The sequence below is a fragment of the Pseudorca crassidens genome, chromosome 5, assembly GCF_039906515.1.
Source record: "Pseudorca crassidens isolate mPseCra1 chromosome 5, mPseCra1.hap1, whole genome shotgun sequence".
NCBI lineage: Eukaryota > Metazoa > Chordata > Mammalia > Artiodactyla > Delphinidae > Pseudorca > Pseudorca crassidens.
In genome coordinates, this window is record NC_090300.1 from 64386598 (window position 1) to 64408696 (window position 22099).

Here is a 22099-nt window from a genome sequence, read left to right on the forward strand (position 1 = left end):
GGACTTCTTTTGGGGGGACTATTTTTGTACAGAGAAAACCTGGGGTGGGGGGGGTGGGGAGGGCGAGGGAATGGACCTTGTATAGATCTGGAGGAAAGAAAACTACGCAAAACTTTTTAAAAGTTCTAGTGATACGGTAGGAGCTTTGCAGAAAGTTTGCAAAAGTCTTTACCAATAATATTTAGAGCTAGTCTCCAAGCGACGAAAAAAAATGTTTTAATATTTGCAAGCAACTTTTGTACAGTATTTATCGAGATAAACATGGCAATCAAAATGTCCATTGTTTATAAGCTGAGAATTTGCCAATATTTTTCAAGGAGAGGCTTCTTGCTGAATTTTGATTCTTCAGCTGAAATTTAGGACAGTTGCAAACGTGGAAAGAAGAAAATTAATCAGATTTGGACATTTTAATTGTTTAAAAATTGTACAAAAGGAAAAAAATTAGAATAAGTACTGGCAAAACCATCTCCGTGGTCTTTAAAGGGGCAAAAGTTTTAGATTGTACTAAATTTTTTTAACTTACTGTTAAAAGCAAAAATGGCCATGCAGGTTGACATCGTTGGTAATTTATAATAGCTTTTTTTGTTTCCCAACTTTCCATTTTGTTCAGATAAAAAAAAACATGAAATTACTGTGTTTGAAATATTTTCTTATGGTTTGTAATATTTCTGTAAATTTACTGTGATATTTTAAGGTTTTCCCCCTTTTATTTTCCGTAGTTGTATTTTAAAGATTCGGCTCTGTATTATTGAATCAGTCTGCCGAGAATCCATGTATATATTTGAACTAATACCATCCTTATAACAGGTACATTTTCAACTTAAGTTTTTACTCCATTATGCACAGTTTGAGATAAATAAATTTTTGAAATATGGACACTGAAATTATGCTTGAGTCTTTCATTTATTTGGATAACACTGTGATTATGCCCAACTCCTCGGGGGATATACTGTGCTCAGCCAGGAAAGCAAAGTACCTAAAACCTTGGTATTCTAGTCCAGTAGCATGTGCTAATGTTAAGTGCAACAAATAAATGGCTGGATGATTAATTGAATAAGTACTCTCGAAAAAATGGAAATGCTTATGTCATTTCCAAAATAGAAACTGGGGACATATATTGTAAATCCACCCCCTCGTTTTCTAAGCAACATGAATAAGCATGATGGGGACTTCAACTGATTTATGCCACTTGTTGCCAGAAAGGAGTCAATTCTGAAAAATTTCATGTAGCTTAGCAGATGGGGTATTGAGCCAAATCAGAACCAGGTTGGCTGGTTTTGTTTTCGATTTCTGCACAGCACAATGGCCCTTTGGAAACGTGGTTATGGGGGGAAATGATGCTTCTTGTATAGGAATAATTGCAACCTAGACAAGCAAAGTACTCATCTGCTGGGTGGGTGTTTGGATTACTCTGGCCCCGCTATTGTCTAAGAAACAAGTGGTTTGCTTTCTTTGTTCCCTAACTTCAAAAACTTTCTTTTCTACATTTTCCTGTTTAGGGGCGAGGGAAAGCAAAGAGCATCTTGCAAAACTCCCCGACTTATCACAGCTATTTATTATTATTATTATTTATTTTCTTTTTTCCTCTCTCTTTCTCCACGAATTCTGTTTCTTAAATTGGCAGCGCGGGTCCAAGCCTGTAGCCCCAAATCGGATAATCTCTGCAGCTGATAACAAGCAAAAGAGAAGCCAGGCAACAGCCATATTAAAGAAGAAAACAATCAACTCTGAGGTAGATATTTTACTTTGTCCGGTCTAATCACATTTGGAGATGATTGTGCTTTTGATCTGTTGACCATGTTTTACTACAGTAGTAGAGAAGTAGGGGGAGGGGGAAAGGGGTGGAGAAACAGGATTGGATTTGTTGTTTTCTTTTGCCCTAGGAAAGGTAAAGAAAGACTATAGTTGTCCTCAGTGGGAGCGCAAAAGTTGGGGAATCGCCGTGGTCTTTGAATTAGCGATGTTTCTGCATCACAACCGACCCGCGCACTTTGGCGCAGTCAGAGAATCTGAAAGACCGACTCCGGGACTTTTCTTTTACTCACTACTTACCTCGCTTATCTTCCCCCACCGAAGGGGACCAGGAGCCTAGGGTCCAGCATTAGGAGCGTGGGTTTCCTTCCTACAATTTCAAGGGCTTGTTGTGTGAACTTGCTACAACTTTGGAGAAGTTGGAATCCAGCTGCGCCTTTCACCCTTGAGTAAAGTATCGGCTGCAGCCACTAAGTTAGTTCATCCCGTTGGTTCGCATCTTCTCGTTTTCCAAGGAAGTATTTCTTTCTCTTGGTGTTGTTAATGTTAGTTCTAGACTCAGCTGAGGATATTCTCGTATTTTATGTATTTTTATTTCGTATGGATTGCTTTATTTTAGGTGTTTGTTGGTTTTTCTTTATTCCTTTTTTTAATCCTCATTTTAAGGGTAATATTGTACTGGGAAAGGACAATTATTATGCCAGTTCCCAATTCTAAGTGAGGCATTTCCCCCCCTAATTAATGCAGAGACTCTAAAAGAATTTCCCCCGGCCTGGCCAGCCATTGTAATGCATATACGGATTATTCACGTGGTAATGAGCACATTCGCCAGTTCTTGCTCACACATACGAATAAAAGAAACTTTGAATAAAGATCCAAATGATCTTGCTGGGGGGTGGGGAGAATATTCCTGGAATTCGAACCAATCAACTATATGGTGTGTATATATTTGAAAAGTAGAGATATATTAGAAATATGTATTGGGGTTTAGAGTAATTGCACTGCACTAACCTACCAGTTTAAAAAGCCCACAGGATCAGACTAAAAAAAAAAAATTTTTTTTAACTTTTTGGGAAAATGCTCAGGTTCAAATATTTTGCAAGAGGGAGGAGAGCAATATTGTGGGAAGTTGAAGTAGTTTTGAATGACTGTTACTGTCTGCATAAAACGAGAGAACTCTCATTCCCCCTCCTAGACCTCCATATCTCCTAACCAAATGAAAGCCAGAATATTTTGTTTGCAGATATAAATTCTTTTGATAAACTGCATTTGAGGAAAATGATACATATTTCGTCACTCATTTGATTGGGTTAAATGTTTCCCCCAAGATGTGTAGTTTCATGGCTAGATCAATATTGAACATATGATATTTTAATTATAACATGATTTCCAAGAAGGGGGTAAACCCTTAAGCTTGCCCAGAGATGATTATCTCCCAGTGCTAAAGTTAGTTGTTGAGTGTTCAGTTTCTTCCTCGGGATATTATCCTGCTCACTAAAACCATTCAATTTGCAGTCAAAGGGGTGAATTTAATGTTTTGTTAACCTTATACACAGAATAGAAATGTGCAGAAGGATGAGATTATAGTTTGTTCCCTCTGCAATTTTTTTCTCTCCCTGCACCCACCCCCCCCCATACTTTAAATAAAGAGTGTTAAAATATTGCTGAGCTGTAGTAGATTAGCAAGGTTTCTTGCCAATGCTGGGAAGCCGGTATTACAGACGGTCCCAGGGGGAAATGGCTCACATTAACCACTAAATGAATATTTGACAAGGGCTCATTCGGAGGTATTATTACTATAAACGTGTCCCTACTGGACTTTTCAAGGGTCAAAGAGCAACGCTTCAATTAATTATTTAGTCTGCTAGTAGATTTGGTTGTAATAGCTGTACTTATTTCTAGAACCGACACAATCTTACAGTAGGAAATCTCAGGAGAATCTTCTCCATCAGCAATGCCTTGGATTGAAATACACACAGAGCCCTGGCATTCTATAGCTGACTTTTTCATAAAACATTTTTCTGGACTGGGTGTGTGTGTGTGTGTGTGCGCGCGAGTGTGTGTGTGTGTATCGGGGGAGGGGGATTATAGTCTCTTTTTCTATTTTATTTACCATTTTTGGTTTAAAAGAAAAAAAACAAGAGCGTAATAAGTTGTCTTAATTTCTACATCATGTCTAGCATAGTCTTTTAGGGCCTTACAATGTGGAGAGAGAGGGGAGGAGATTTATTTATAACCTTTGCCTTTTCTAAGTGGAGATGTCACAGGATTTCGGAAACAGGCAGGCTCTGAGTTTAGAAAGGGTACACATTCCTGTTTGCCAATAAATTTCGGGTATTAAAATAGAAGACTCCGTAGGTTGAGTACTCTGAGTTCTAGTAGTCTCAAAGTAAATTGGGGTACCAGATAATCCCTCCTCCCCTCCCTACCTATTGGTCTGAACATTTCCAGGTGTAGTGGGGGGTGAGTGTTCCATTTCTGCCATGTCATAAGTTCCTCTGTGACCCCAGGTAAAATGGGAAGGGAATGATTTTGTGAGTAAGATTCTTTAACAATAATATAAGGTGAATGAATAAGAGATAAGCTGCAAGGGGTGAGGGGGGGCGGGATGCAGTAATTACAAACCCAATTCATTCAGCTTTTCAGAACTTTTGTTGTGGGAGCTCCATTGACGGGGTTTTGAGCTGCCACTTTTCTCACATTATAAAGAACTGATCAGCGCCTCAGGGGCACAAGAAATACTGCTTAACTGTATAGTGATGGGGTCTTCTTTTAGAATCCTTACAAGAAGAAAATTAAACAGTGCCTTTGTGTGCACAAGGTTTACTTTTCAGCTGCTAACAGTTTATAGCTAACTGCTCTGAGATTGAAGTTTGACTGTGGTTTGATCGCCTGCTAGTTGGCACTGGTTATTTATTTATTTGAAGTAATTAAAATATTTTTAATATTCCCCCCCATTTTATTTCTTGCTTTTGGAGAATTTTGCAAAACAGTTTCTTATATTTTGTTTTGTGGAAGGAATTTCTTCTGCCCTGAGCTTTAGCAGAGGCTTGAGTTTACATTCTCCAGCACTTCCTCCCCCCACACCCCACCATTATTGCCTTAAAATAATTTGCATCTCACTGTTTTTTATGCTGCCTCTCCTTGCTCTCAGAGCAAAGGCTGCCTTTCAGGACAGCTACAAGTGAGATTGGGGGTGGCGGTTGATTTCTTTCTTTTCGTTGCTTTCTTTTTTGACCGAAGTTGGAAGGTGGCTGGATGGATTTCCTTAGGGACCTCGTCTATGAGGTGGATCCCTTAAAGACGGAGAAGAGGGAGAAACTCCTGACCTTTACTATGAAAATATGGATTAAAGTCCAAAGGGAAACAGCTTCCGGAGTTCTAGAGTGAACAACTGTGGAAAGAGCTTTCCAAAGATAAGGAAATTGCCCAAACCAGAGAATTGGTTTAGTATCTTTCATAGTTATTTTCTATTAAAAACTTTCCTTGAAATATGACCTCTGATATCACCCAGGGAGACTTTGTAACCTCTCTCTCTTCTGACGATGCTCTCCGGTTTTACAATTTTTGTTTTCAATTTCTTTATGTTTGGCTTACTTGGACTTTAGGAAATAATGGACTCGACTTTCTTATTTTAACTAAGAGAAGAATTCTCTTTGGGTGGGTGGGTTACTAAGACAAGGCCACGATTTTCATTGGCAGAGAGCTCTCTTTATGTATGCGGGTCTAGATGGATTTTATTTTTACATTTTGGTGCAATGGTGATATTTCTGATTCAGTGAGCGGTGCACTCAGTTTCTCTTCAAAAGCAAATGGAACGTCCTCTCATTTCAGGACGCAAAGATATTTGCTACTTCTGGGATTTTGGACTTGAGATGCTTGCTCTACTTTGCAAAGAAGTGTCAGGTGATTTAAAAGGTCCAAGGAGTCGCTCGTTTCATTACCCTCGTCTACCTGCATGTACAGAATGAAATGTGCGCTATTAGTAAAGATTTCGGCGCCTTGAGCTATCTTTTGCCTCCCTACCTGGCCTTGGGTGCGGGGCGCGGCGCAGGACTGTGAGCGCGCGGGCCTCCCACCCGCTAGCCCTAGGGAGCGCGCCGCGCCCAGCGCCCGGAGCGGATGCGCGGGCAGATGGAAGCTGAGGCGGCCAAGCGCCCGGCGGGGGACCTGACGTCACCGCGGCCCTGGCCACGGCCCCCTTGGGGCTCCCTGGGAAGGTGCTGCGGAGGGCTCGAGTTCTCTCCTCCCGAACCCTGCCCAAACGGCCCGATTTCCTTTCTCGGCCCTTGACCGTGCCGCGACGGGCAAGTTTGCAAAGTCCCTCGCCCCTCCGGAGTCCTCTATCTCCTGTACCCCAGCCCACTCCACGTTGACCTCGTGACGCCAAAGATGGTTCTAGGCCCCAAGCTTCCCACATCAGAGGTTGACTGACTCACGTTCTGCCTTCCTCTTGCTTTTAATCTCAGACCCTTATTTTAAAGGGGTTATTTGTCCCTGTTTGGTGCCGAGGCTCAGCATGAGTTATCTCGCTCTTAGCCCTTCCCAATGCCAGAGGCTGCGCATTGGCATGGCTGTGGGAAGCCACAGGAGCTACGTGGGCTCCCCGGAAAGCTGCACCCCTCTAGGATCAGAGTAGGTAGGGATGGGAGGATGCAGATCCTTCACTTCCCCATTTATAAAATAGGGATAATATATAGTTACCTCGCAGATGAGTACAAAGCCACTGACGCTAAATAGGAGTAATTGATAGCTATTACTTTTCTTACTGTCCATTGGAATTAGGAGCTAGGAAGGCAAAAGCTTCTCCTTTTAGACTCCAGAGATCAATACAGAAATTCGGGTTCTTCCTCTCCTTTCTGGTCTTGAGCGGTTAAATTAGCCTTGTTCAGACCACCCTTCTTCCTTTTCCAGTGCCCTTCCTGGTTTAGGGTTCGCCTAGGAAGTTATCCTGCAAACTTGCCACCCCTGGGCTTCTTCCTGAAGGGAGGGATGCCGACATTCCGGGCAGGAGCCGCCCCCCCCCCCCCCCCCACAGAAGGCAGAAAAATAATTACTGTATTAAAAGGAGCGGTGAATTCTTCCCGAGGGTTCTTATCGCTGGCGGCCAGGCCAGAGCGGGACTGCGCCCCCATCTCCACCTCGTGACGTCAGGGTCTGCAGGGCCTCGGGGATGAAATGATTCGTTTGAGTGTTCCAGAAAGGGCAATGCGAACACTTGCAGGGAGAGGCCAGGGGAACTGGTCTCCATCCCCAGAACCCAGCTCCAGCTTTTGAGGCTACAGAGGCTGTCGCCCCTCAGCATAACCAAACACCAAGTAGCCAGAGGCTTCACTACTTACATGGTCACGCACACAACACTCATCACTGTGTCACCTTGGCACTCGATATATTTATATAAACATAAATACATATTTATATATTTACATATATAGGTAAACAACTATATAGTTATTTGATTTGCTAAGTAGAGTTTGTTGTGAGGTCTGAATGAGTTGATTTGGGTTTACATTTGTTTTGTTTTGAGACGATCAACGAGTTACACTAAAAGCCTTTACCAAGTACACCATATCTTTATTTTATTTAGCCCTGCATAAGTTTCAGTGGTGGATGGAGAATTGGACTCCCCAAAGTTTTCCGGTTCTAATATGGAGCCATGGTTGGGACAATTGCTTCAGGCTTGCCATTGCTATGCCATTTCCATTTTCTCATTCCTTCTCCACTCCTAATAATTTGTGTAGCTTTTAATAATCTTTTGAGAATCAAGAAAGACTTGCTGAGAGAACGCCTTGGAACAGTGATTTAAACTGTAGATAAGAAAGACATTTGGTCCGTGCACTCCATGTAAAATGGATAGAATTATTTGTTGAGTGAAAGCACCTCTGCATTTCTCAAGTTTTGTTTACGAACCGATTTAATTCATTGACTGCCCTTGCAATGGGAGGGGTTCTGGGAACTAGGCCTTATGTTCTGATATTGGTTCAGACTAATGATTTACTGAGAATTAGCCAATATTTCACATGCAGTCAGTTTAGTATCAACTCACATCCAGGTCGATTTGACTATCACACATAACTCAAATCTGGGTTATTGCATAACATTACAGTTTAATCAGCCTGAAATACTAAATGGCAAACTTGTGTTTTCCTTCTGCTCAAAGTCCTCTTCCCTTTCTTTGTTTCCCCCTTACTCCCACCTTCAAGGAAAATATCTTAAAATTAAGTTTTCCTTGTGAGAGTTTGTTTACTCCAACTTCGTTAAACTAGGCTAACACGCTCTCATCAGCTTTCTAAACACTCTCTCATCGGCTTTGTAAAATGGTGCAAAAACGTCTTGGAGTCTAAGATGGCAAAATAAACCTGAGCATATGGGGGGAAGACATCGTTGTTAGAAAATTGATTTAAATATTTAGCTCACACTTCAGCCTGATGCCTCCCGTACTACTCTTTCTTGCTTTGCTCACTGCCCGCCCCTGGCTCTTGGGTACCTCACTTCTATTAGCAAGCTGGTTCACCAGCATAAATAATGAATGCATTTCGAGCTGCCCTTCTGATAAGATAAATCAGGGGCTTTTCTCTTTTGCAAGTTTCTGCTTTCATTCCCATTAAAACTTCTCCATGCACCATGCTGCAGTGTCTTTCTGCAAAACTTACTCTGCCCATGTAAACTATGGAGGTATGTTTTCAATAGGAAACATCAGGTAATCTTTTTTTTTGAGAAGCCTTACAAGTTAAGGATACAAAATATTTCATAGTTAGTTGTGTGAGCTTCCAAATTAGCTGCATATAAAGTATTTTAAGATTTTTTTGGCTGTCACTGGCTGGCAATACTCATTTTGTGTGTGTGTGTTGGTTTGAAAAGCAGGAAGAAATGTAATGAATTGAGTGCTGTCAGAGATGTCTTCTGTTTGAACAATCTGCGATGGGCTGAATGGCAGGGACTCCCTCATCCAGTGCAGGTGCAGTAGAGCTGGGGAAGGGGGGAGGGGGGCTCCCTCTGTTCAGTCAAAAAGCACCATTCTCCACAATAGACCACACACTGACAGCCAGCGTGACATCAACTCACACTTTCATACTTTTCCCCCATCCATAGTTCTGAGTTCACAAAGTGGCCATACAGTAGCCTTGGTTAGGTTCCTTTAATGAACATTTTGTGGCTCCATGTCCGACATTGAAATCTGCTGAGCCCTGGGAGGAACAAATAGATTTTTAATCGCGAGTTCCAAATCAAAATGTATAGCCATAGATATTTAAAGTTAAGCTGGTCTCTCCACTCTCTCCCAATATCAATGCCCACAACAGCCCCCAGATGATCTGAAAACTCTGAGTTAAAAGTTCTTCTGAGATTTACTAGGTTCCAAGGCACTGTTTTCTGATGTCTGGAGAGAGACTAAACAGGAAAGGAGGGAAGGCACGGATTTCGTGTATTTATTTAAATTTAAAAGAACCCTAGTATTTTATTGTGCTTCGTGAGAGGATTAATCCTGCAAATGAACGAACATTAATCTTGTGGAGTGGAGTCTGTCCCCTTTTGAATTGGTTTTACTGGGAGATAGAGAAGGGGCGGGGGTAGGAAAGGCAGCAACTGTTCGAAAACTCTCGGCAAAGATGCGACCACTCTTTGGCTGCCCCACCACTGAAGGGCCGGACCTTGGGGAGATTTTACTGTACATCTGTTTAAACTCGGGCCTCGGGGCCTCAAGTTTTAAATGGAATTATTGAGGGAGGGAACGCTACTAGAGAAACTATTCTTGTCAATCCCTTCCTGCCCCCATTCCCCACCTGGTTCCTACTCTTCTCCGCCCCACCCCCTTCTGACACTTCTTAATCTGGCATCCGAGCGTTTAGTAGAAAGTGGGAGGAAAGAAGGAGGAAAGGACCTTACGGGCAAGGAAGGTTCCCCCACCGCCGCCGCCGCGCGGGGAGAGATCCCCACGGCCCTGCCACTGGCTGATTTCCCTCTGTTCTCGGACTTGCTGAAGCATCGCGCCGAGGAAAATTGCTCCCTGTTCGCTTATTAAAAACCATGTAACCATATACATTTTTCACCGCGGCAACAAAAATATCAACTTTCGAGCCCTCGGAGCAAAACCTTTATCATTCGCCTGAACATTGTTGTGCAGTGGGTGGGGGGAGGGAATAGGCAGACCTCCCAGGGCAGAAGCCACAGCTCTACCCAACTCCCGCCTCGGGCGTGGAGGCAAGGAGTCGGGAGTCCGGCGGGGCAGAGCGCAGGGCCGGAGGATTTGGTGTGCAGGGTGAATAGGGGCCAAGTTCTTTAAAACCTCACATAACACAGGAAGAGACGGGTCTTACCATCTCTGTGGCGCCCTTTGCTTGTGACTACAACCAGTTGCCCGTAGGCTGCGATGAGTATGCCTACGGCGCCTACTAAATTCTGGGCCTCGGACGAGAGGCGTCTCCCTCCCCTCGACACGCTGCCCTCCACTGTTTGATAGCTGCCGCGTCTTCCGGCAGGTACACACCCACAATTAATCTTTCTTATTAGAGCCTCCATTCTGCACCCAAGGGGCGACTCAAACCTATTTAGATTTCCTTGGTTGGCTGCACAAATTTAAGTGGGCAAAGAGTTATAAACCTAATAACAGAGGGCGAGAGAGAGAGAGTGATTTGAGTAGAGAGGACGCAAGATTCACTAGGCGTGTAAGGATGCTGCGGGCCATGCCCTCCCCAGGCCCCCGCCTCGGGGTGCGCTCCAGGCTCTGGGAAAGGCAGCAAACCTCCCGCGCACACACCGCACTCAACATCCATACGCACACCTACACCCCTACCCTTCGCTCACTGAGATTGCCTCTTCCGCATTTCTTACAAACCCCTCCCAGAAAGGCGGAATTCTCAGAGCATCCCAAACCAGGGAACTTCCAGAGAACCAGGGAAGGTTTGCACTGTTTGGGATTAATTGAGAATAATTAACACTGGAGACCGTTAATCACCACTTTGCTGCTCTCTCCCTCCTTTCTGGTCTGCGGCGACTGCCTCTCTTGCTCCGGCTGCCGGCGCGGGTGGGTTCGCTGGTGAAAGTGAAGACGTCGCGGTAGCTGTCACCCAGTTCGGCTGTACTTTTTTAAACGCTCGCATATTGTTTGATTACTAATTCGAGTTAATATGATCTTTATGGTAACATAACAGTGGATAATTGGCCTTTTTTCCTGAACAACAATGTAAATCACAATCGCTTTATTATTTAATAACGTCAAACGCTTCGTTGGATTGGCCCCGACCGAGAAGACCTTTTCTTTCTAGACAGTGTTGTGGAGGAAGAACAATGAAGATCTAATTGTGGAGATTTCATAAGTTGGCTCCCGTAAATGAACAGCTTAGATATGGAAGTTCCAGCAGATGTGGGCACTATTCGCCGTAGAAACTCTACCCCCAACCCCCAATGCATACAGCCCAAACACTCTATTGGAGGTTTTTTTTTGTGGTGGTGGTCCTCAGATCCTAGCAACCACCTAAATCTTCCAGTAGCAATTAGAGCTTTTATCGGGCTTGCTCTTCAGCCCTTTATATTGCCGATTTAGCATCAGGACATTGAGTCCACATACCAAATTAGCGCAACTCCTGAAGAGCCACAGCCACTAATGCGCCCCTTCGGTCACTTTGGTTGTTGGACACTGAGAGCACCGGCCTGGGGCTCTTTAAAAGTCTTATTTTGTTTTGATTTGATTTCAAAAAACGGATTCACCAACGCAGTGTCTTGGAATATACTTTTTCAGGCAGAGTTTTGCCAGGGGCACGAGCCATTATTTTGCTAATTGCTTGCAAGAGCGGACGAAACCCAGAGACCCCTCAAATGCAGATGGCAACGCTTGGAAGGAATGGGTCCCCGCTGCCCGAAAGAAAGATTAGTCACATTTGCCCCCAAAGCTTCAATTCTAATGGCTCTCCGTCGCGGCTCTTGCCGTAGCAGGAGGACGGCTGTCTCTGGGGTCTTAAGACTTCGGAGTTCTTTGCAAATGGGGAACCCTCACCATTTGGAATTCGGAACTAGGAGAGAGACTCCGAGTCTACAGCAGGTTTTGTTTTTGCGTGTGCCCGCCTCTCCATTTTATTCAACTTCTACTGCCTGTCGGGAGGCAGAACAATTCGCCCCCCCCCAGGCCCCAGCCCCGCGCCCGCCCGCCTCGCTTCTAAGATAAACAGGAGGTGCGAAATGCTTCGCCTGCACACGCGCCCTCGGGGCCCCTCTCCCCTCATCCCCCGCGCACCGACTGTGCAGCTGTCCTCGGCCCAGACCTGGGTGGAGATACCCCCCCTTCTCTTCCCACCCGCATTTTAAAACCATCACATCGACGGTTCTAGAGTCATGTTCACATTTTTGGCCCCCTTCCAATTTCTTTCCGGTCCACTCTCCCCCTTTCTGAGAACCGAAAAAGTGACAAGGAGAAGAGTTGGGAAATTGAGAGAAGGCCATGTATTTTCAAGTTATCCCCCCATCCCCCCACCCCCATCCCCCGCCCTGTTAAAAGTGTATTTTACCACAAGGAGTGCATTAGGAAACTTTCCCTAACAGGACTTGGGCGCAGTGTTATTCTTCTCTAGGGGCCCGCTGGCCTCCCCGCCCCCGCTGGACAATGCGCGCTTTGAGGCTCGGTGGCCTGCAGGCAGCGGGAGACGAGGGGACTGGGCGGCCTTCCTCCAAGGGGCCCGCAGCTGGGGGAGCGCCGGGCAAGGAGCAGGGCCGGGGAGGCGGGCCACGCAGGAAGAAAAACCATAAAAGCAGCCCTCCACAGAGGCCCGCTTTAAGGACGGGAGGGCAGGGCGGCTGGGGAGGGGTATGTGAGAGGTTTTGCGCTTTGTTTCTTTCTTATCCCCCCCTCCCCGACCCCCCCCCCCCATCCAAACATTTTATTTCGACACAGAATTAGGCAGCCTAGGTTTTCCAACCCCCTCGCCCTCACTCTTGGGTACCTGGTCTCTGGTTAATAATATCTCAACCCGGGTCTTTAACGCTCAAATCGACCCAAGCCTGGCCCCAGCCTTTCTCAACGCCCACTCCCCCCTCCCCGCTCGGGGTGCCAAGCCACAGGAAAATCCCCCCGGCCAAGCATTCTGGGACGCTACTTTCTAGTTTGGGGTCTTTTTTTTTTTTCCCCCAAAGAGAACACCACCACCCTCCCCTCCAAGCAGCCTTAGGCTAGGACCTCTGGAATCAGCAGAAGCCCTCGGAGGGTTACCATATTGGTGGAAGCATTTGTCTGTTCTTTTAAAACTTATACCAAACCGGGCGCCAGGGCCACGTGCTGTGCCTTCGAAACGCCGCCGCGGGCCCTGGCTTTCAGCGCCGCGGAAGCCTGGCTGGCGTGGAGCGGGCGCGGAAGCCACGGGCAGGGGTTAGGGGCCCGCGCTGCGCCGCAGGTCCGGCCGCAGCGCTGAGTGAAGCGAATTATCTGGAGCGTGTTTGATCTGGGGCTGCGTAATCAGCTTCTGCTTTATTTGTTTGTTTGTAATCTCATATTTAGCAAGCTGGGACGGTGGCAGCAAGGGAGAAAGGAAGGGATAGAGGAGGGGGCTTCGCAGTAACCACACCCCTTCCTAATGAGTTAATTTCCATATTTGCGCCTCCGGCATCTAGCGCCCTCTTTTTCCCGACGCTACCGTGTTGTTGAGTCTTGCGCAGCGCAGACGCCTCCACTCTGGACTGAAATGAAAAAGCTCGCGGTGGGAGCAGAAAATTGGTCTATTGATACATTCGCTCCGAGTGTTGCTTGATCTTGGCCTCACCGGCCGCCGATTGTTCCCCCCACCCCAAATGGGGCGCACACGGATTGCCGAGGGCTCGCAGACACCTAGGCAGGTAGCAGACAGAAACTGACCTTCCTGCCTTTTCCCGTGTTCCAACTGTCCGACCCCACGTCCCTTCCTTTTTACCCAGCTCCAGATTTTTTTTCTCTCTCTCAAGGTGAGGGCAGTAAGGGCAGGGTCGCATAGAAGCGGGGGATATAATCCCAAACGAATGAATCAAAAGTGAAAGTTTCAAAGTAGATCCCCGATCCTGATCGAGAAAAGTAATGCTATCTTGCACTCGAGGGAGTGTGCTGGCCCGAGTGTGGGTATATAAGAGAGGGAAGGAGAGAAACTGAGGTTGTGAAGTTTGTCTGTACTCTGAGTGGGTTAAAAGTCGTGGCAAAGACAGTGAAGTTTTGGAAGACACTCAGTAGAAAACTCAAGGCGGGTTTCAGGTGCTTCTAACCTGGTTTCCTATACATTTTCGTGGTGAGTGTGCTCAGAAAATTGGAGAAACAGACTTTAACAATGGACTCACTCCCCCCTGACCCCCATCACACCACCCTCCTTACTTTGCCGCGCGCGAACTAGGGTGTGGGCTCCGGCTTGAGCTCCAAAATAGCGTGGTTGTCAATTGCGAGCTGTAGCAATATCAAAGTGAACTGTCCCAAGTAACTTGTCTAGAAGCTGGGAAGAAGCTTAAGCAGCTCGCTTTAATGATGATTTGTAGCTCGGCAAGGGGCACGGACAGCAAACACCCCGCAGGTGTGTGCCGTAACACCACCATCCGGACTTGAATGTAGATTACTCTGGCGATCGTTTGATCGGCCCTTTGAAACCCTTTACAATTGCCTGTGACGAACGGCCAGTCTCAGTTTTACTCTGAATAATGCCTTGAGGGTCAGTCCTTCGGGCTTTTAAAGAGCGCCAGTATTTTTTTTTTTTTTAAGAATAAAAAAAGAAAAACTTTCGATTTTGGTTTAGACATTGTCAACTTTGAGTCGCTAACAAGCATCACTCAAGCTATTCAGTACTTAATGACCGTTACCTTTGCTGTCTTACGTATACAGACGTACATATACATATATATATGAAAACGAAGTCATTAATTTTGTCTTCTTTAGTTCCAAACTGCCCTGCCTGTTTATAGATGTTTGTATGGATGTTTATTATAAACCTGCATTATTATTATTAATGCCATTGTTAATCTTGTCTTAACTCTCCTTCTGTATTCTCTCTGAATTGTATCTGTTTGGGCAAGTGGGAGTTTAACTTAAACATTAAGACTTTCCAAAGTAAAACTCTCTAGTTTAACCCTCGCCAACACCTTCGCACCAACCCCCATCACCAAAATGAAAAAGGTAGTGCTATTCAACCTTTAATATTTACTTAGAGTGTTTACATAAGAGGAGGAAAATGAACTTTTGTCTGAAATGTGCAACAAGCGGCACTTTGATTTCATAAAATACATGTCAACAATTGCAAGAGCTTATCCAACTAGGGTAGGGGGTGGAGGGTGGGAGTGCAGTTGAATTAAAGGCCCATTCCTGCCACTTCAGACTACAAAGGGTTACACATAAATAAGTGCCACATTTGCCTATTGCAAAAGTTTCCTCGGTGCTTTCTAAGTCACAACAGGGGAGGGGGAAAGCTGTCGTTTATTATCCAGCTCTGGGCAGGAGCAGACCCCAGTACCACGAGGCTCTTAGCTTTGGCCGGCAGAAGAGGGGTAGCCTTTCAACAGCAGCCCCCTTTGTTCTCCTGATCTCTTTCCCAATTTCAAGCTTCACTTGCACATCCCAAGTTTGTGTGTTAATGACGCTATTACCATCTGGCTTGCCCTACTTTCCAAAAGATATAAATCTCCTAGCTCCATTGCTCGCATTATCATTTAAGTGCCACCATAGCCAGAAGAAAAAGATGCTTTCAAGACTCCAGATTCTCTTGCACTGACTACCCCTGGCATGACTCTTCCACTATATTTATAGACTATACATTGGGTGCAGGAGAGCCCCTTGAGAGACCTGATTTCTCAAAAGCTGTCCCTCCAAGCCAAGGAAGACACGCTACTGGGTGAAAGGAAGGCTTCAAATAAATTTCTCCTTAAAATATTTTTGTTTTGTTTGCAGCAGGCAGATCATATGACCCGACATCGTTTTACATGCCTGTGCCTTCCTTTCTCCCGATTTAGGTTTGTAAAAAGTCGTGGTGCAACTGCCGGACATCCAAGACGTACCACTCTTCTAACCCTGTTTTGAGTGGGAGAATAGACATATCTTTATGGGTGTGGAGACAGGGGTGAAGGGAGAAAAAAAAGCCCCGTGAGGCAACTTTTGAGAGCTAGGCCAACTGCATCCCTTCTCTTAAACCCTTACTTTTATAGTGCCTGCATAGATGTGTACATGTTGTGGGATGTACATACCTCTAGCTATAGATCTAGATCTGCCCCTCCTTTCCTAGGTAATCAGTGATTTGCGTGTTTTGAGCACAAAAGCTGAGAAACTACAACAAAAAGAGTTGGGCTGGCTTGTGAGTGGCTCCACAATGACGTCATGTATCTGGCCAGGTCTGAGTGAATAGAGCAGAGCAGTCTGCCTCTGCGTGTGTGGAGTCTAGGCTCAGGCCGCTAGCTGATTTGAACAGCTCATTTCCCTTTGAGGGCTTTTACTGTTTGTGGCCCTAGACAGCCACATCCAGGCGCATCTCTCTCCTTGTGATGTACTCTCTCTCCTTCCCCATGCTATCTTCACAGAGGTGAGTTCCACTAAGGTCAGCCAACCCCACAGGCTGGAAGTGGAATTGGAAAGGTGAACTTCCCAGGTTCCTAGGAGAAGCTCTTAGAATCATCAGGATTTGAGCAGACCCCTGTCCCTGTCTCTTAAAAAAAATCTTATCTGACAGAGAAAGCGTCTTTAATAAAATACATTCTTCTTGAGGGATGAAAAAAATCACCTGTAATATATTCCTAATACTTTGATCTGAGCACAGAAGGTACCTAAAACAGTGGTTAATTTATATCACACCAGTGTGGCTGTTTGCATGCAAAAGCCGCTTTTTTTCCCCCAGTTCACTTTCCTGCTTTTTCTCCCCAAACTCAAAAAAGATCTTATTTAGAAATGTGTATCCCTATTTTTTCCTTTTGAGAATATTATCAAGTTGATATGAACAAACTGCAGAGGATATACCATTTAAGTAAGATGCACTTTTAATCACTGATCATTAAAATGGTTATGTTAAATATACTCAATTACATGCATGACTTAACTCTAACAGTACTTTCTATTCTCCCAGCTGCTCACGTATTCCTTAACGATAGTCTGCGGTAGAAACTTGATTATGCTGAATTCATACATTTCGATGGATTTCATCAGCCTAATTAATGCCTCGGTGTGGTCCTGGGGTCTGAATGAACCCTTTACCATGTTTGAGGTTAAAGGCAGTATTGGAATGTAGAAGGTTTTTCTTTCTTAGTTACTCATGAGGTACTTTGGAATTCCACTAAGCAAGGTAGGTAGCAGTTGTTAAACATAGAGCAAAACAAGGACACCCATCCCGATGGCAGATAAAATGAGGCTAATCCCTCATCCTTACTTCCACTCAGTATTTCTGGATTTGATAGACAATCGCCAAATATTTAGTAAAGAGGAAGTTACCACCTGTCCGTTGTACCTTAAAACTATGCTAAAAAGGAAAAGTTGAACATAGATTTATAACTGGTGGCTAAATAAATTTCCTTTGATTCATCAAGGCTGTCCCTACTCCCCGCCCTTCTTCCTGCTCCCATAACTTTCAGACGACTTTCCCCCTCCATTTCAACTTTCATGTTTCCCAAGGAATCACTCAAGGCCAGTGTTCCTGAGAAACTCCAGTCACCCCCCGTGTGGGTAACTGCATTCAGTCTTTTCAGGTGTAAATTAACATCTGAATACATCTCAACCTTACTGACCCTTGCTACCACCATCACCATCCGGGCCTCAGCAGAGTCTCAGCTAATCTGCACTGCCACAGTTGGCAGGGCAGACTGAGGTTGGATTTCCCAAACCCCACCCCCCAAAAAAAGGACCAAAAAGTGCTCGTGTTGCCTGTGAGATGAGTACTGATATCTGTCCATGTCCAATGAGACACCTGTGGAAGAATATCATTTAAGACATATTTTCTTGGTGGTCAAGGAAAGAAGTGTACAGAAAGAGAAAGAAAAAAAGAGATGGCGGCATCTTTAAGAAATGTCCCAATTTCGGCAGGTGAAACTTGAAACATTTACCTCACTTTGAATTCCCAGGGACAAACAGTTCATGCCAGAAGAACTTCCCTCCAGCAGGGGATTCACTGACTCAGATCCTAGTGGCAGCAGGGCCACATCATACCTCAACATCAATATGATTGAACAGGAAGGATTTGAGATCTATAACCAAATTACCACCTTGGAACTTTGGGCTTGTTATGCTAATGTAATGACTTCTGTAGTAAGAGTATATTTTCAGAGTTGGAAATTAGCTTTTTAGAACGCTTTGTGTAATGACAGACATTAGACAGAAGAGACAAATGTGCCAGCAATGGTGGCACAATACTCCTGGCAAACACCCTGGACCATTTTAACAGATAAATGGAGACCCAGATAGTATGTTCATAAAATTAAGCTGAGAGTGAGTTTGGGGAACTGGGTGAAAAAACAGGTGCAGCTAGAACACTGCAGTGGTGAAGATGCTCTTGCTATACCCCGCTTTTCTCTCAGACCTAGTTGAGTAGCACCATGCATTGCTCAGTCCCTTGGGGTGGATGCCTGGGTAGAAAAAAGAGAAGTATTACATAAATAGCACTGCGAACAAACAGTTCTTCCAGCTCATGGTTTGTGTGCTCTTAAGTTTAGATTGCAGACAGTAAGGGAAAGAAATATTTTCTGTGTGTGTTGAGGGGGAATGGAGTTGGGGGGCGGGTGTATGAAAGCATAGAGAGAAATGAACAACTTAACAGTTTAGAGCCATGTATACACTGGGGTTGTCTAGTACGTGTCTTGTACCCAGAGTATCAAATCTCTGCACTGTGTGATTAAGAATTCAGGCAAATCCTCAAGTTTGTGGTATCGACTTCATGTGGTTTATGTCTTAAGAATCGAGGACAAGATGGTTTAGTGCACCACATTTCTAAGTAATAATAATAATACTCTCCAGTGTATAGGGCTGGGATAGGATCAGTCATTTCTGATCATTGTAAACAAGGTAAATTCACACACTGAAAAAGCATCCAAGAAAAGAACTCTTTTCATCAGTTATCTGGATGTCCTTAATGGACATCAGAGCTCAGTCAATCCCAGCCTGGTCATTGTGTGCCTAGTTCTTCCCCTCCCCGTCCCCTGCTCCAACCCTGGCCCCACCCACCCAGGACAGTTACTTTGGAAATAAGTGACTTGGTTCCTGGATGGGTTTTCACCCCTTCTGCATGACACAGGTTCCAAATGTCAACTTGCAGCTATGGAGAAGCCTGTGAACTATGATAATGGATAAACTCTACTGTGTTAACAGTCCCGTTTGGGGCTAGTGCAAGGTTGCCAAGACAAAGTCTGAATGACTTGGGGGTTTCTGAGAACTTGTAAAATGAGGCCAATTTGAAATGTTGGCACTGAATGCTGAGCTTTTTATAATAGCCCACGTTGTCCCATTTTCTTCTAGAGTTGAATAGGAGTAAAATACCTGGCTGGATGCAGTGGTTCTCTGATGACAAATGAACTAATTAGAGGTGGCATTTCTTAGTTCATCCCAAAGATCTTAGCCGTGGTAGATGTGGGAAATGCAGGCTCCAATAGCTTTAGTTTTAGAAAGGACAAGTTTTACGCCTTCATGCTTTGAAATTATAAACAGAATTTGTCTCACCTAGCTTGCTACTGTCTGATCCCCTGTAGCACTTTTCTTTGTATAGGTGGGTCCAAGTAGGCTAAGGGTAACTGTACTATTTAATACGTCAGTTCACTGGCAGAGCAAATCTATGAATGAGATTACCTTTCACTTTTGGTGCGTAAAGGATTCACAGTATGCCAAGGTCATGAGGCTTCTTGGCAAGGTTCTTGTGAGATAAATTAACCTTTTAATCACATAATCTATCAGGTGGGGTAGATTCCACAGTAGGTCCACCCAGTACTACTTTTTTTTTTTTTAATGCCAGTGGTCAAAGAAGTCAGTGAGTTAAAAGTACTACATCGAAGATGAAAGGGGAGAAAATACAGATAAGGAAGGATGACATCTTCTTCATGCTCTCACACGATATGGCAGCATGTACGTGGCAGACTGTAGAGAGAAGGCCAAAATGCAACTAGAGACAGGGACATTGAGGCAGAGAAGGAGCTTGCTGGAGATTATGGGTTCCTGCTACTTATGATCAGATGCCATTCAGTTACTTTGGAGCTGAAGGATTTATATACTGCAGAAATCCTGATCACATTGATGGTAATGATGTAGGACTTCAAAGGATGGGTGTTGAAGTTGTTGAACATTTAGTTTCAGATTTCAACTCCAAAATCCAAATCTGAATTGCTCATTGGTTCAGGGAGGGAAATGCCTCATTTGAAATTGTCGTAAGCTCTATGAGAACAGACAGACTTAGATGAGGTTAGAAATAGCTTTGAATCCCAGATCCCAATACTCTTATACTACTTGATTATAGAAGAAAAAAGGAGCACCTGGTCTCCAACAAGGAGAGAAGCCTATCTGAAGTATCTCAGCAGGTCCATCCTTAGCCGATCACAGAGACAACTGACATTTAAGCCGTCTGGGTAGTTCTGGTCTCGTGTCATCCAAACAGCACATTTTTCAAACTCAGAAATGCCAGATCGTGTTATTTCTGTGGCGAGGGGCTGCTTAGGATCTGTGACAGCTGAGTTTTTCCTATTGATTATGTGACAATGCAGTTCATTTATAGAGTTCAGGGAAATGAAAAAAGCTTCCAGTGTAACAAGGAGACCCTTAATTCAAATGCTGTGTTGTATTTAAATGCAGAAATCAAAATTCAAGTTGGAGAAAGTGGAAGAGTGAATTTAACTGTGAACTCAAACTTTTATAGCTAAATCAACCTCCGAGGAGGTCTGTGACTGATAATTGAATCTGAAGCCATATGATCAGGTGACTGGTTTGTAAACAAACCACGCAAGAAATCATATCTTACATAGAGAATTCATATTTAGATCAGTGTATGTGTTTCAAGTTGCTCCTAAATTTAAAACACATAGTGAATCCAAAACGTAAAAAACAAATCAAAGGGCACTCTGTGAATCCGGTGGGGGGGGGGGGCCGGGGACGGGGGGAGTTGTTGATAGAGGCACTGACATGCAAACACTCTGAAAGATCTTTTTCAGATTTATCTTAAATTCTAAAATGATGTAATATGCACACATTCTTCCAATGCATCCACAGGTGAAAATATCATCATTATTTCTCTTGAGCCTTAATTCCTAATGATTTTCTCTGTCGCAGGATACAGACAGGCTTGCAGAAGTAACTAGACGTCCGACACACGCCAAAGTCTTGCGGGCCCAGGATTTCAAACAAAAGAAAACTCGGGTAACGTTGACTTTAAATCAAGGGCGCTTGAGACCGTAGACACGCGCACCCAGCGGGTTAATTGGAGGAGAGGGAAGAGAGAAGCTCCTCCTGCAGTCTGTATGAGTCACGGGAAGAAAGAGAGCCAGGGCTGGAGCAGGCGGGTGGGAGCCCAGCGGGCCTGCACTGCGCGCGGTCCCTGGTTCGGGGGCGGTGTGGTGCCGGGCGGGGGCGGGGCGCAACCTGGGAACCGCGGACCCGACTGCGGCCCGCGCCTTGCCCACCCGTTCGTGCGTCTTGCTTCTTTATTGCCTGCAAGCCGTCCTGAACGTTGAAGGCGCGATTATCGACAATTTGTCAGCCCGAATTTGTCGCTAGTAATAACTTTTGGTGGCGTTTCACTCTCAGGCACTTGAGTTTTCGGATGAGGAAACTGGTGGTGGGCGAGCACTGTCCTGTGTTCTGCTTCTCATTTCCACGTGGCCCAGGCAGCAGGCAGAAGAAGGAGAAGGAACGTTAATCCGACTGCAGTGACTCCAGCACACAAGCCATGGGTATCCAGGGGAGAAAACTGGTTTCATGTCCTACAGAACTCTCCCCTTCTCCCGAGGTCCTTCATAAAAGGGTCCCTCAACTCCATCTCCCAACCCCCCCACCCCCAAATGTGTGTTCTTGGGCCCACAAGTCATTTCGGCAACCTGGGACTAAGTTATGGTTTTTTTGTTTGTTTTGCTTGCCTTTTCCTTTGCGTTTGTGGGTGCGGATGTCTCTCAAACACCCAGAGCCAAGGCCCTCACTCTAAACTTGAACCCTTCACCTTTGTGTCCCTCTTCTTCCCTTCTTCTGGGACTGGTGGGTGCGGTGGCCAAGAGGCGGCCTTTCCTGAGGATGGAGCAGCTGGGGCAGCTGCGATGGAGCAGCTGCTGTGCCTTGCCCCTCTTTTCTCAATCATTAAAATTCAATTTCAAAATTTCTGTCTTGAACAATTTCCTAAGGAGCCTATGAAGGATGCCAAAAGAGTGGGCCCCTTTTCAAGCGGTCGTGTCTCAGCAGAAGGCAGCCACTGGCCAAGTT

The 22099-nt window shown here is 45.0% G+C and overlaps 1 protein-coding gene across 5 annotated transcripts in view; it reads left to right on the forward strand.

The window, feature by feature from the left end:
- The window catches only part of SOX2 (SRY-box transcription factor 2), a 592096-nt gene that overhangs the window by 562574 nt on the left and 7423 nt on the right, over nt 1-22099 (forward strand). For 3 of the 5 annotated variants that reach the window (XR_010943592.1, XR_010943590.1, XR_010943591.1), the window contains exons 2-4: nt 1625-1732; nt 20960-21046; nt 21434-21579. The gene's annotated coding sequence lies outside the window, so the exon portion shown is untranslated. Of the gene's footprint in view, nt 1-1624; nt 1733-20959; nt 21047-21433; nt 21996-22099 lie in introns of those variants that run through there. The other 2 variants (XR_010943589.1, XR_010943593.1) reach the window with 2 other exon arrangements.